This window comes from Numida meleagris, unplaced genomic scaffold (genome assembly GCF_002078875.1).
Source record: "Numida meleagris isolate 19003 breed g44 Domestic line unplaced genomic scaffold, NumMel1.0 unplaced_Scaffold119, whole genome shotgun sequence".
NCBI classification, from domain to species: Eukaryota; Metazoa; Chordata; class Aves; order Galliformes; family Numididae; genus Numida; species Numida meleagris.
In genome coordinates, this window is record NW_018362987.1 from 796238 (window position 1) to 810920 (window position 14683).

General features: G+C 43.5%; 1 long non-coding RNA gene across 1 annotated transcript in view; it reads right to left on the bottom strand.

Moving 5' to 3' along the window:
• The window catches only part of LOC110390511, a 21333-nt gene extending 9528 nt beyond the window's left edge, over window positions 1-11805 (bottom strand). The window contains exons 1-2 of the long non-coding RNA XR_002433772.1: window positions 11171-11805; window positions 10862-11041 (exon numbers count right to left, since the gene is read on the bottom strand). This is a non-coding gene — a long non-coding RNA (uncharacterized LOC110390511). The remainder of the gene's footprint in view (window positions 1-10861; window positions 11042-11170) is intronic.
• Window positions 11806-14683: the final 2878 nt, after the last annotated feature.

The following is a 14683-nucleotide window of genomic DNA, read 5'->3' on the forward strand; positions in this document are numbered from 1 at the left end:
TCAGCCCTTAAATGAGGCCTAAGAGGGGTGGAGCCAGGCTCCACCCCTTCTGGTTGCACAGGTGAATTGCCTTCACCTGTGCTCCCAGGGCTGACTGGGTCTTTCCTCCAGGTGCTCAATCAGTGGTTCAGGCCATGACTCAGCAGTTCCCATACAGGACTGTTCTCAAAAATGTGTTTGAGGAAGGGATAGTGTCTGCAAAGCAACCCTTTTGCTGCTTTTGAAAGAGTAAGGACAAGATACTGTGTCACAGAGTGTTAAAAATGACTTCACTCTCAAAGCTCTCCTGAAATGGCCACAGAATTTAGGGAAATAATCTTTTTAAGGAAACAAAGGTAAAATTGGCTCCTGGTACTGCACACAACTTTAAATTTCATTCTCTATTCCCAGCAGCTGTAGATGGAGTTCTTTGCAAAGATGGATGGAAGGGCAAATAAGGGCTTATCTCACTTTGCAAGTGTCTCTTCCCAGGGAAAATGTTCCTGGCAGCCCTGTAAATGCTACAGAAGTCCTCTCAATTTTGGGGGGGGATGTTGGGAGAATTTAAGGAGGATATGAAGCCTTTATATGGTTAATGCCACCAACCTGTGTTGTACATCAGCATTGCTCAGCTTGAGGCTTACTGTCTTATTGATGAAATAGATGGTGGGTTCCCTGCAGCAGTTAGATGTGCAGTAAGTATATGGGTGTGCCATCTCTGGCCGCTAACAGATTCTCATTCGTTGTCTTCTGAGGCATACAGTGCCTCCTATTAACTGATGAACACTTAAATATATGTGCTAACAAGTTTCCAATTCAGAGGGCAGTGAAGTTTGGCACCTTGCAGCCAGGTGGCTCTTAGATGTCCTCTACACAGTGCAGCAACTGGCCAACTATGGTCTAGGTTGGAGCTGATGGTATTTCACTTGAGCAAGGACTATGCCCAACTTCTCCTATCTGATTCATTTCGTAATATGTTACAATTTGGCAGACTTAACCTGTTTCTGTGGAGCCACCAGCAAGGTCTGCACTATGTGGTAAAACCAGTGGTTCCCAGCCATGCCCTACTGCAACTTGGCTTTGATCCATTGTGCAGTATTACACAGTTTTTGTGGGAAAAGAAAAAAAAGTGACAAAACTATAGCGTTTGCCATTCCTGTGGCAAACACTGCTACTCATCAAGTGTATGGGAACTGCTGAGTCATAGCCTGAACCACTGATGGAGCACTTGGAGGAAAGATCCAGTCAGCCCTGGGAGCACAGGTGAAGGCAATTCACCTGTATAACCAGATGGGGTGGAGCCAGGCTCCACCCCTCTTAGGCCTCATTTAAGGGCTGACTGCCACCAAGGAAGCATCTCTTTCTGGAGATTCCTTCTTGGTGGAAGCTTTTCTCTGTGAACCCAGAATCTTCTGATATGGGTGAGCAATCTTCTTTGTTTCCTTTGTAGCGCCTTTCTAGCATGCTGGTCCTTTCACCTCTTTTGTAATGCCTTTTCCATCGTGTCAATCTTTCTGATTGTTGTAGCAAGATAATGATTTAGATTCTCCTCGCTGACTGTGTTAAATAATGAAAAAAACAGTGGAGTTTAGAGAAACCACTGTGTCATGATTGCTTTTACCATCTAAAAGGAATTTATTTCCTCAACACGGATCACTGATGGAAATTGTATTAAGGTCATTATTTAATCTGATTAATTTTTCACAGGTAGAGAGATTATTATTTTTTAATGTATTTGATTCTAGAAATTAGACTTGGTGTTTCTCTAACAGCATTCACAAACAGCTATTTTGTTCTAACTTGTTATTTCAGAAATGCTGGTAAGAGTCTGTTTAGATGGAAAAGGAAAATACAGATTTTAAATATATAAAAGATTAAGCCAGGCCTGCTCTGTTTTACTGTTACAAAAAGCTATCACAGAATGTGAAGAGGGGTTAAACAAAATAGTAAATGCTGATTAATTACTGCAGTTTAACTCAGGAACACGAAGCATGAGAATGCAAGGAACTGCCAAAGTTAATACCACCATCAAAACAAGTAAGAATAGTAAATATTTATGTCTCCCCTATCAGTTTAATTTACTGATACACGTTCTTCCTTTGCAGACTGAAAATGCTACATAGTTAGCACTATCAATATGCATAAATAGATAAAGCGTAAGGATGTTAATTCAGAGTAGATAACAGAGCACACAGTGGCCAGTAGGCATACTGAAAGACCTTCACAATGTAATCAAACACTGATAGGATTAAGTCCAGTAAGTTGGAAGCACAGTAAAGAACATAAGTAATGCTCCTAGATCTGACACTCAGAAGCTCTGCATGGCTCAGCTGCTGGCTCCTTCATTTCTTTGACATCATTAAGCAAGGATGGGAGGGACAGGAGTTTGCACAGAGAGATACCCAGTCTAGCATAGGAGTCAGAGTACAGCCATGCTGGGAAGTGTGCTGCCCCAGTTAATTACCCTGCCTAGATGACAAATCACAGTCACTTTTTTTCTGGACTCACAACATAGCTCTGCCCTTGCTTGCTTAGTGGGTATTTGTTCTCACTCTGTGCACGTGTAAATGCATGGCTGTACACAGATACATACGCCTATCTGTCCATACTTCCTTCTCCATCTATAAATGAATAGCTAAGACATGGACTATTGTATGAAATAGACCTTCCTGTTAAAACAAGCTACTAGCCAAAGAAAGTACTATAAATAAAAGAATGCACATCTGTTTATAAACCATAATGTATCTTCAGGGGGGCAGGAGAGAGATACAGAAGAATGATGGAATGTGCAGCATTATGCAGTACTGTGACCACCAGACCCTGGCAGGTCACTGAGCATAGTGCTGTGTGCACTAGCAGCAATTACTCCGTGGCAGTGGTGTTCATAAAGGCAAGCAGAAAAATCACACTGATTTCAGCAGCTGCTCTGTGATTATGATACCTCTTTCCAGCCTTCCTAATAACCTCCATGCCATCAAGCTTATGAAGATGCAGTCAATAAAGGAAAGAAGTATGAAAAGAAAACACAGCAAAACTACCTGAGCCTCAAAAGCAAGGTAACAGTCTGTAAGAACATCAAAACTCCCTATCTGCTCTAACTGCAGGATGCGTCACCTTGGTTTTTTTTTTTGTACTTTCCTCCCAGCATCCATTCATGTGGCACGTTGAATGGAAAATCAGATTAGGGCAATATTTGCTTTTTAGGAATTTCATGGGGGTTGTAGGAAGGAATTAATCCTATGCTGTGATATACATTCACCAGATTGCTCTATTATATTAACTATAATTTGGAGGGAATAATCTAATCTAATTAATCATATACGACAGCGGATGTAATTGCAGTCCTCTTAAGGTACACTTACTTAGGAGTGGAGACTTTTCCAGCACAGAAGCACCCCACCCTGCTATGGCAGGGTACACAGGTAAGTGTGAAACTACAGGTGGATGGGTGTACCTTCTCCAAAGCTGGTGGGGTGTAATTTGGCAGTTAAAATCAAGCCATTTCCCAGAACTCAAATCTTAACAAATCAGAGGACTGGGCAATCACCAACCAAATGAAGCTTAAGATGACTATGTGTCACTTTCTGCAAGGCAACCCTGGATGTATGTACAGACTGGGAGACAAGCTGGACTCCCATAGAAAAGGATCTGGAGGTTCTGGCTGATAGTGAGTTGAATATGAGTCAGCAGTGTGCCCTGGAAGCCAGTAGGGCCAACTATCCCTTAGGGGTACATCAGGCCCAGCACAACCTCTGGGAGGGGAAAGGGAGTGACCTGCTCTGCTCTGCCTGGTGCAGCTGCACCTCAAGCACTGGGTCCAGGTTTGGGCTTTGCAGTATCAGAAGGACATAAAGCTATCAGAGAGCATCTGAAGAAGATGAGGAAGGGTCTGGAGGCCAAGGCATGTGAGAAGCAATTAAGGTCCATGGGTTTGTTGGGCCCAGAGCTGAGGAGGCTGAGAAGAGGCCTCATGGGAGCCTACAGCTTACTCCCAGAGAAGGAGAGGGCCTATCCTGATCTCTACTTTCTGGTGACTGCGATAGAACCCAAGAGAGCAGCATGGAGCTGTGGCAGGGAAGAGTCAGGCTGGATGTTAAGAAAAAGTTCTGCACCAGAGGGTGGTTGGCATGGCCACGAGATGCCAGAGCTAAAGGAACATTTGGACAGTGCTGTCAGACATAGGGTTTGGATTTCTGTAATTCAATTACATTAACTTCTATTCAGTATGTTTATCATGTTGTGCTAGGATGATTATAGCAGCTGAGGGACAGGCTTTTTGCATGCTCCTATCCAGGGGCAGCATCCAAGCAGAAACCGCCCACTAAGCTTTAGTCTTGCCTTATGACACCCAATTATTTTGCCTGCCCATTTTTTGTTTACTGCTACAAGTTGGGGTGTACTCTGATTTATGAGACCTGTCTGATATGACTCCAGGAGTTCTTCCTGCAGTTGTGCCTCAATGTTCACAGTTAGATATCTTCCCATTAGTCTTTGGGTTACTTTTTTTTCTAGATGCATTTCCTTGCGTTTATCTCTGCTAAAACTCACCTACCTCCCTTTTTTTGCCCACTCATTCTGTGATGTTTGTCTGAGCCAACTTAGTATCATGGCATCATTTTACCCCAAACCACTGGCTTATTTGGTTTTGTTTGCTTTGCTGTTGTTTTCTTTTCAGAAATATATTCCATAAAATATATTCCATATATTCCATAGCATTTGGTAGATGCAGCAGAATTGCCAGGTCACAGCCTGGACCAGCGGCTGAACACCAGGTGAGAAGGTGTGGCTAACCCAGGAAGCTCAGGTGCAAGCAATGCACCTGAGTGACCAGAAGGGTGAAGCCTGGATCCATCCCTCTTCGCCTGCATTTAAGGGTTAGCTGCTGAAGGAGCAGTATCTTGCCAGATAGAGATTGCACTACTCTTGAGTTGTCATGGATTTTTGGAAGGGGTGAGCCCATTTTCCTTTTTTGTTACCTGCTATTGCTCTGTGGTGTTTGTATCCCATGAGAAGGCACTGTCATTGCCTTCTTTTGCTATACATTATTGGTGAGCCAGGCAGGCATCAACCTCCTAACCATATTCTAATCCTCCTGTAAAAGAGAATACTAAAAATGGCATTCCTAAAGAACACAACTGGATGGTTCTCTTGGGGAAAAAAACTAGCCCTCTAGACAAAACCTTGCCAGGGCATGTCCCAGGACTTCTAGGATCCCCATATTATTGGATTGCCACAGTGACTGAAAAATGGGGCCCCTTGCAGGGTGGCGGCAATATTTATAGTCCCCCAGCCCTCATGATGGAATATTTTCATGGCCTCAGTAAAGATACACTGATAACAAAAGAATGACAGCTGGCTGCATCCACTTTGGCTTGGCTGCTGTATGGGAACTGCTGAGTCATGGCCTGAACTACTGATGGAGCACCTGGAGGAAAGATCCAGTGAACCCTGGGAGCACAGGGGAAGGCAAAGGTGGAGCCAGGCTCCACCCCCCTTAGGCCTCATTTAAGGGCTGACTGCCACTGAGAAAGGATTTCTTTCTAGAGATCCCTCCTTAGTGGAAGCTTTTCCCTGTGAACCCAGAATCTTCTGATATGAGTGAGTGATTTACTTCTCTTCCTTTGTAGCACCTTGCTATTGTGTCAGTCCTTCCACCTGTTTTGTAACACCTTTTCCATCACGTTGATCTTTCCAATTGCTGTATTTGGTGAGCCAGGCAGACCAAAATATTAAAATGGCTTTCCTTTTGAACGTCTTTAAGTGGGTTAAGGGGGAAAACATTGTCCTTCTACATAAAACCCTGCCAGGGCACATCCCAGGATTTCTGGGTTCACCCTTTTATGAATTGGCAGCCATAGTTGAAAAATGGGGTACCTTGCAGGATAGTGGAAATACTTCTCAATCCCCATCCTGCATGGCAAAATACTTCTATGGCTTAAATAAAGATATCCTAATTACAAAGGAACACCGAGTGGCTGCACCCACTGTGGCATGGCCGCTATCAATGGCACTGAATCATGCAGATCTGTCAAATAGTACTTTAGAAAATGAGAACCAATTACTGCGTGATCATGTTGAGAAACTTGAGCAAGAGCTCGACCTATTGACAGTGGAAAAAATCAAGCTTAACTTTCCCTTTAAAGTAAATACAGAATATCATATTGGAAAATAGTCAGGCCCCTGAACCAGTAGACCTGGGTTATCCAATGGAAAAAATCTTGATCAGATCTCAAAGCCCCACTTGAGGTGAGTACCTTTGAGATCTGACCTGTAGTGACACAAAAAAAAAGAAACAACCAAAAAGGTATGGGATAGACCAGCAGGGATGCCCATTGATCAAAGGCCCCCTGCCCAAACCAATATCCGGGTGCATGCAGGTTTATGGTCCTCCATGGAGGACATCTAAACGTATATTCGTGAGCTAGGAATGAAAGAGGCCATTTATGAGGAAGCCTTCGGAAGCCTGATTTAGTAAAATTCTTGGCCGGAGTGAGGGACCTAATTTTACAACAGGCACCCTCCCACTGTTATGGCACACTGTTATCTATATTGAACGCCCTGGTGGCCTCAGAGACCATTATTCAGCAGGCTGCCCAGCTCGTGGCTGATCTGGGGGAGATGGAGCACTTAAGGGCAAGGTGTAATATTAGGGCAGTGGAAGGGGCTGTGGTATATCCAGATATTAAAACTAGAAAAGCTGCCCCATGGACACCCCAGTTGGGCCCCATACAGGTGTCCCAAAACCAGATGTTTAATGACCTTATATGGGCCAGCATGGCTTTTGCAAAATCAATCGCCAACCTAATCACATTTTGCTTCAGTTATGGAAACAACTGAGGGATGACCAAAAATTCAAAATGCCCTCAGAAGAGCAGGGGTACAAATAATTGAATGAGTACCAGAAAATGCTTGGAAACTAGAGGACTTGATAGTCCCTAATAAAAGGAAAAAGCTGCCGCAGGTGACTCGGGCTATGATGTCCGAGCCACCTGAGGAAAAAGCACTCATGATAGGGGATATTAGTCCCCCTGTAACTATGGCCTCCAGACAGGACTAGAGGCCCTATGCTGAGCTGACCATTTTTTGGTCCCAAAAGAACATACAAAGGGTTATGGCATTGGTTGACACAGTTGTGGAAACATCAATTAGTTATGGGGATCAGTCTAAGCTTAATGGGGATAGAGTGATGATTGGTGGCTGTGAGGGACAGACCATTCCAGTTACCCAGACGTGGTTGAAATTGGGGGTTGGGCATCCCCCACCCTGGGAGTATAAGGTGTCTGTTGCCCCAGTCCTAGAGTACATCTTGAGCATAGACATTTTAAGGGGTCTGGCTCTCCAGACAACCATAGGAGAATTCAGACTTCGACAGAGGTGTATCAGTGTCGAGGTGGTGCAGGTGATATTGAGAGGCCATGTGAAGCATGAGCCTATTCACCTGCCGGAACCATGCCAGATTACTAATGTGAGACAGTATAGGCTCCTGGGGGGCGCAAGATGAAATATCAAGGACTGTGCAGGAATTAGAAAAGGCTGGGATCATAAGACCTGCACATAGCAGCTGAGGCTGTTTCCCCTTGTCCTGTCACCAGTGAGAAGAAAATCAACCCCCTTCTCCCTGCATTCACCTTTCAGGTATTTGAAGAGAGCAATAAGGTCTCCCCTCAGCCTCCTCTTCCCCAGAGTAAACAGCCCCAGTTCCTTCGGTTGCTCCTCATAGGGCATTTTCTCCAAGACCTTCACAAGCGTTGTTGCCCTTTGGACCTGCTCCAGCACCTCAATGTCCTTTCTGTATGGAGGTGCCCAAAACTGAACACAGTACTCAAGGTAGGGCCTCACCGGTGCTCACCACTTCCCTAGTCCTGCTCACCACACAGTTCCTGATCCAAGCCAGGATGCCGTTGGCCACCTGGGCACACTGCTGGCTCATATTCAGCTGACATTCCATCAGCACACCAAGGTCCCTTTCCATCAGGCAGCTTTCCAGACACTCCTCCCCAAGCCTGTAGGGTTACCTGGGGTTGTTGTGACCAAAATGCAGAACTCGACACTTGGCCCTGTTGAAACTCATATGGTTTACCTTGGCCCATCAATCCAATCAATCCAGGTCCTTTCTCTAGTTTTTCTAGCTTTTCTACCCTCTGGCAGATTAACATTCCCTCCCAACTTGGTGTCGTCCGCATACTTACTGAGGGTGCACTCAATCCCCTCATCAAGATCATAGAAAAGATGATAAATAGGAGTGGCTCCAGTACCAAGCCCTGGGGGACACTGCTCATGACTGGCTGCCAACTGGATTTAACTCCATTGACCACAACTCTCTGGGCCTGGCCATCCAGCCAGTGTTTCAGCCAGCAGAGCATATGCCCATCCAAACCACAGCCAGCCAGCTTCTCCATGAGGATTTTGTGGGGGACAGTTTCAAAGGTTTTACTGAAGTCTAGGTAGACTACATCGACAGTCTTACCTTCATCCACTAAGTGGATCACCTTGTCATACAACAAAATCATGTTTGTCAAGCAGGATCTAGCATTCGTGAACCCATGCTGACTGGGCCTGATCCCCTGGTTGACCTTTAACTGATCCACGATGTCTCCTGAGATTATCCACTCCATAACCTTCCCTGGCACCAAGGTGAGACTGATAGGTCTGTAGCTACCAGGATCATCTTTCTGGCCCTTTTTGAAGATGGGTGTCACATTGCCAATCTCCAGTCTACCAGGACATCCCTAGTTAGCGAGGAAAAAAAAAATAACACTCCGGAAAATGAGAATCAATTACTACACAACTGAGTCGAAAGACTCAAACAAGTTGCCATACTAACTGGGAAAAGAATGAATCTGACCATGCCCTGGAAAAAGTCAGGAATATATCATTAGAAACTACCAAGGCCCCTGAATATGTGGGCCCATACCACCTAGATCTGGTTGATGGAAAAACTAAAAGGTCAGATCTTGAGGCTCTCCTTGAGCTGGATCCCTTCGAGATCCAAACTATCGTGACACAAAAATAAAAAACTAAAAAGATGCAAGATAGTCTGGTGGGGGTGCTCCCTGACCAGTGGCCCCCCACTCAGACTACACTACATATAACAGCATACTCATACATGGCACCCAAACTCATGGATCTAGTGCAGCGCTTTAGACAAAAAACAAAAGAAAGTTTACTAGTGGGGCAGCTCTGGTTATGGGACATGGGGGCAGAAAGTGTCACAGTAAACAGACCAGAAATTTCAAAACTGACATCCATTACTACTCACCCTGCCCTCAGGCAAAGATTACATGCGACCATCCAACATAATGAAGAAAATCATTTGTTAATTCAATGGCTGGTGGCTGCATGCCAAGTAACATGGCCAAATAAAAATGATTTACCTTTAAACACAGGTTTACAGTCATCTATGGAAGACTTAGAAAACTGTATTAGAGAATTAAAGAGGTAATCTCTGAGGATGATTTGAAAGTCCAGTTCTGATTAAATATTCAGCAGGAATGAGAGATCGTATCTTGCAACAGGCCCCACCACACCAGTATGGTACTTTGGGATCTATACTGATCCCCCTAGTAGCCTTGGAGGCCATAATACAACAGGCCACACAATTGCTGGCAGATCTGGGGACAAGTGAGTGCATACAGGCTAGGTACAATATCTGAATGGTGGTAGAGAGGTTGATGGTCCATCTACAACCACGATCTCAGAGACTGGCCCCTAAACTAAGCCAATCCGGACCCATTAGGGTCTCAAGAAAGCAAATGCTCAATGACCAGATTAGGGCAGGAGTTCAATTTAAAAAGATAAACAGACAGCCTGATCAGGTCCTATTACAATTATGGAGACAATTAACTGGCAAACAAAGATTCCAATCCTCCCCTAAGGGGGAAGTAGTTAAAATCATCGAACACATTCTATGAGAAACATGGAATCTAGAGGATTTCATAGTCCTATCAAAAAAGCATAAACCTCCTCCGGTGGCCTGGGAAGCTGCAGCTGAGCCATTGGAGGAAAAAGACTTGGGGACTGTCAAGCTAACAGCATGATGAGGGAGCAGAAATCTCGCAGGGTCTTTAGAGGGGACCAAAAGCCCTATGTTGAACTAGCGATTCATTGGTCCCAAAAGAATATTCAGTGGGTTGTGGTGCTAGTGGACACTGGAGCAGAAACATCAATTTTATACGGCGATCCAAATAAATGTTCAGGTACTAAGGAAACGATAGGTGAGTTTGGGCACAGATGATCCCTGTAACCCACATGTTGTTGATACTGGGAGTTGGGCATCTCCCCTCCTGGGCGTACAGGGTGTCTATTGTCCCAATTCCAGAGTACATACTGGGGAAAGACATCTGGTGGTGTCTGACTCTCCAGACCAAAGTGGGAGAGTTCAGGCTAAGAGAAAGATGTATTAGCATCTGGGTGGTGCAGGCAATTCGAAGGGACCACACAAAACTTGAGTCATTTAATTTTGCCACATCCATGCTGGATCACAAATACAAAACAGCCTCCTCAGTGTGCAAGAAGAAATCACCAAGACTGCGCAGGAGCTAGAGCGAGTAGGGATTATAAGACCTGCACCCAGCCCATACAACTCCCACAAATAGCCAGTCAGGAAGTGAGACGGGATGTGGCAAATGACAGTAGACTACAGAGAAGTAAATAAGTCACACCATCAATCCATACAACTGTACCCAATATCACCTCCCTCATGGATACACTAAGTAGATAAATAAAAACTTATCACTGTGTTCTGGATCTAGCAAATACATTTTTCAGCATTCCAATTGCTAAGAATGTGATCAGATCACATTCAACTCCAGACAGCTAAGAGGAGGAAGTACAGTTCTTATTGCATGTTTTTGAGTATGAATCAGTGTGAAATCTGTCTTACCTGCTAACAGAAAGTACTTTGTGGGCTCACGCTTTTTTCCTCCAATTGCAGCAGCTGTTTCTTCCACATACATTTGTTTTCTGTGCACAGCAGAGGAAGAAATAACCTAGGGGCTCAATATCCTGCATCTCGATGCAGCAGCATCTCTGGGTAAAGCTTGTTTGACACCGTAGCAGTTTCCTGCAATGAGGGAGAAAAAAAATCATAAGGCCCAATCTATACAAGAATTCAGCACTTTTAAGAATAGTTTTTAAAAGGGGTCTCCTTGCCATTAAGCTAAGGATATTCATCCACCCCAGGCATGCTCACCTCCGTATTTGCATTGCTCCAGTTCCTCATCTATGATGCTACTGTGGATGAAGGCTGGAAGAAGTTACTGATCAGCTTACTTAAAGCTGAGACCAGAGAGTGGAAGTAAACTAAAATGTGCAGCTTAAAATTAAGTTGCACAACCTCCTGTTTGCAACTGTTTGATTCTGAAAGTAGTTAACCTCACTAAGCCTTTTCCTTCTTTTTTTTTTTTTTTTTTTTGTGCGGTTCCCTGGCTAACACTTTGCATGGGGAAAAAGCTTTATCTTGTGGCTGGTGCCTGGAGACTGAGCCCAAAGGCAGCTCAGGATCTCATTTGGTGACTGTTTCCAAGCATTATGTAACAAAAGGGAGAACCCAGACTCCTGTCACTGTGAGCCTACTGTGTTTCAAGGCAAGGAAGGAGAAGTGCAGTTTTTCTACAGTTGCTTGGGCATTCAGAGGGAAGCCCCCAGGATGCCTGTGGGGCTATGTTAAAGTCATCTGCCAGAACTGGTGCCTAGAAGCCAGAGAACAGAAGAGTGAAGGTTTTTTTTGTCCAGTTCAGAAGTCTCTTCATGTCCAGACTTAGAAGAGTGCACAGGTTACCCTCTGCAAGTGCTGCAGGGTTCATTTTTATGCAGTCTGAGCAGAGCCCAGAAGATGTCAGCACAGGACAGTGGTAAATCAGGCAACACCCTCAACATCTCTTAAAAACAAAGAGAGCGGTAGATCCATGCAATAACCAGCCTAGGCAACCTCTAGAGATTCTGTTGTTGGTTTTGTATTTAGAAAAAAAAAATTAATAATCTTGAACATTAGTGTAAGTAGTGTCAGAAAATGTGAAAAGTGTGGCAGCAGTTGCAACACTTGTTTTGGGGGAGAATTTTTTTATCAAAGATTTGTATTCTAGAATAGATATTTCTGAGTGACTTTCAAAACAAAAACCAAAGGCTATTTTTGCATAGTCACAAAAGCAGTCATGGGAAAAACCTCATTTTTGCCCATAAAAGGAGTGGTCAGATGGTCCAAATGAGTGGGCTTATTCAAAACAAGCAGCTTCTTACTCTTGTTTTTGCATTGCTCTGGGGTTGTTTCTCTCACTTCCTCTTCCCTGTTGTAAGTTTGAAGTTTCTCATTTTTACTAGGAAGTCAGAGTCACTTTTTTAAACATGATAATGCAGTATAAATAAATAAAACAACTTCTTTCTCTTGCAAAAGAAGCATATAAAAAATGATGCAAATAAATACAGCCGTGATGTGTCAAAGCAATCCACTTGAGACTAAGGGAGGCATTCACATTAAGTTTTACAAAATGTGCAGCTGTACTCAGATGTATTTTAGTTGCTTTCACTTAGTTAACTCTTGAGTCTGTTCTAGTCTACTGGGAGGTCTGGGCATAAAACTCATCCAGTACATAGCCTTGCAAAAATTGACATGCATGTACATGGCAGCTTTGAGCAGTTTTCTCTGCTTATTTCCATAGAAAAATATCCATTTCTATCATATTTAAAAATAATTAAATTTCTCATTTGTGAAGGACTTTGATCACAGTAATGGGATATGCTAACTTACATGTTAGCTAAAATAAAAAGAGTAGGTTTTATGTTATTCCTAATGCTATGCCCGTGACTTCTCTTTTTCAAGTTCGCCCATCCAAAATGTCACAGCACTTCAGTTACAGTAGAAAAGATTTAGATCTACCCATGCTATGGTCACTTGGCTGCCCTCAACATGGTATATCCACACTTTGCAGGTGCTCAGAAAAGCAGCTGCCTTTGATGCTGCACAAATCAGATTCTTAAAAATCCCAGCTGATCCACCTCATGCCCCTGGGCCAGCACCTTCCTCTGGGTCACATTCTAATGTAACCTGATTTTTTGAAATATGTCCCTTTTGCTCATGCTATCTGCATTTTTAAATGTATCTCAGGGGAAGCTACTCAATATAGGACAGCTCAAAAAAAGGACATTTTTCAGACAGTTAAAGAATTTGCCAATGTCAGACTAGTTGTCCCCTAGGTGTCAGTTCATGCACGTGAGGTGTGAGGACAGTTGCTGAATAACACTTGTTTTGTAAATGAACAAAGTTGTGAGCTCTTCTTTATGTTCAGTCCTCTTAGATCTTGTATTTGCTTATTTAAAACCTTGAATTAGAAGCTGAACGTAACAGGTGAGAAGTACAGTTAACCACATAATCAAAAAGTGCCTTTTACACACAATTGCTAAATCAGTCATTCCAACTAAATGGCTCTTGAAACTGTTCTCAGATAATGCCTGCTGTACAGTTTAGCTTTACTATACTGTAATTCTGACTTCCATGTTCTGCTACTGTATTTTCATTCGGTGCTATTAATATTATCAGACTCACAGGGTAACTAGTAACCACCTTCCTACCTCTTTTCTTGTACCTAAAATAACACTAGATGGCAACAATGTACATGGAGGAGGAATACAAACTCAGCATCAGGTTCTATAAAGGAGTTGAATGTTGTTGAAGAGATTTCATCCCTCTTATTAAGAAAGAGAATCTTATATTGGCTAAGGAAATCCTAGTTAAAATCAAACTAGGCCACAGTGATTTACATTAAGTGCAAAACACGCCAAGGTGTGTAAATGAGATGTGTGTTTGAGAACAGCATAGCTATTGCATCCAGGACTAGTTACATTCTGAACACTACTAGTATCAGAGAAATGAAGGAAAGCCATACCTTAAAAATTGGATACTGATGTCTGATACTTCAGAGGAAGAGGGCGTGCACACCCCTTTATATTACTCCACAGTTTGGAGTTAAGTAGAACTTAAAAATGTTTTCCCCAGTTCAGACCAGTACAGAAGGCTTAGGTGCCTCCCTCCAGCCATGTCCTAGAGTTGTTTTTGAACACATAGTCTCTGTGATCCTCTGGCTTTTCCAGCCCTGCATGTGACTTCTAGCTCCCTTCCCTTTTCTAACAGCGAATCAGCTCTGGTGCACTAACAGCTGGAGCATCAGCTGCTGCTTATTGGGAAGGCCCCTCTTGGCCATTCCTGTTGAAGGCTGGTAGTAAAAAAGAGTGGTAGCAGAGTCAATACCACCAAGAGCAATAACAGTGGGGATGTTCCTTTCTGCAGGTGAGCTCAGTTTAAAATGTTAAAAACCCTCTATGCAAGCCTAAAGCAGCTTGAAGAACTTGCATGGCAAGCAGGTCCTGATAAATGCCAGTGCCTGTTCTCTCCTTTCTTCTGGTACTCAGTGACTCAGCTTTCGTAAACCAGAAAGTTTAACGTGCATAACCTCAGTATAATTTGAAAGTTCATTGTAAGTACAGCATAATGCACCTCCACCTCCTTGTCAATTGTCCTGTGTAAGGATAAGCAACAGCAGATATAGCTGCTCTATACCAGCTTCAGATCACCCAAGAAAGGTAGCAGTCCCAATCTGGTAACAAAGAAGGAATTGCTTGCTTATTTCCAAGGGTGAGAGCTTGCTAAATGTTCCAAAGAAGAGGAAATATCTGAGTAGAGATAACTCTCTTGTGGCTGCCAGCCCTCAAA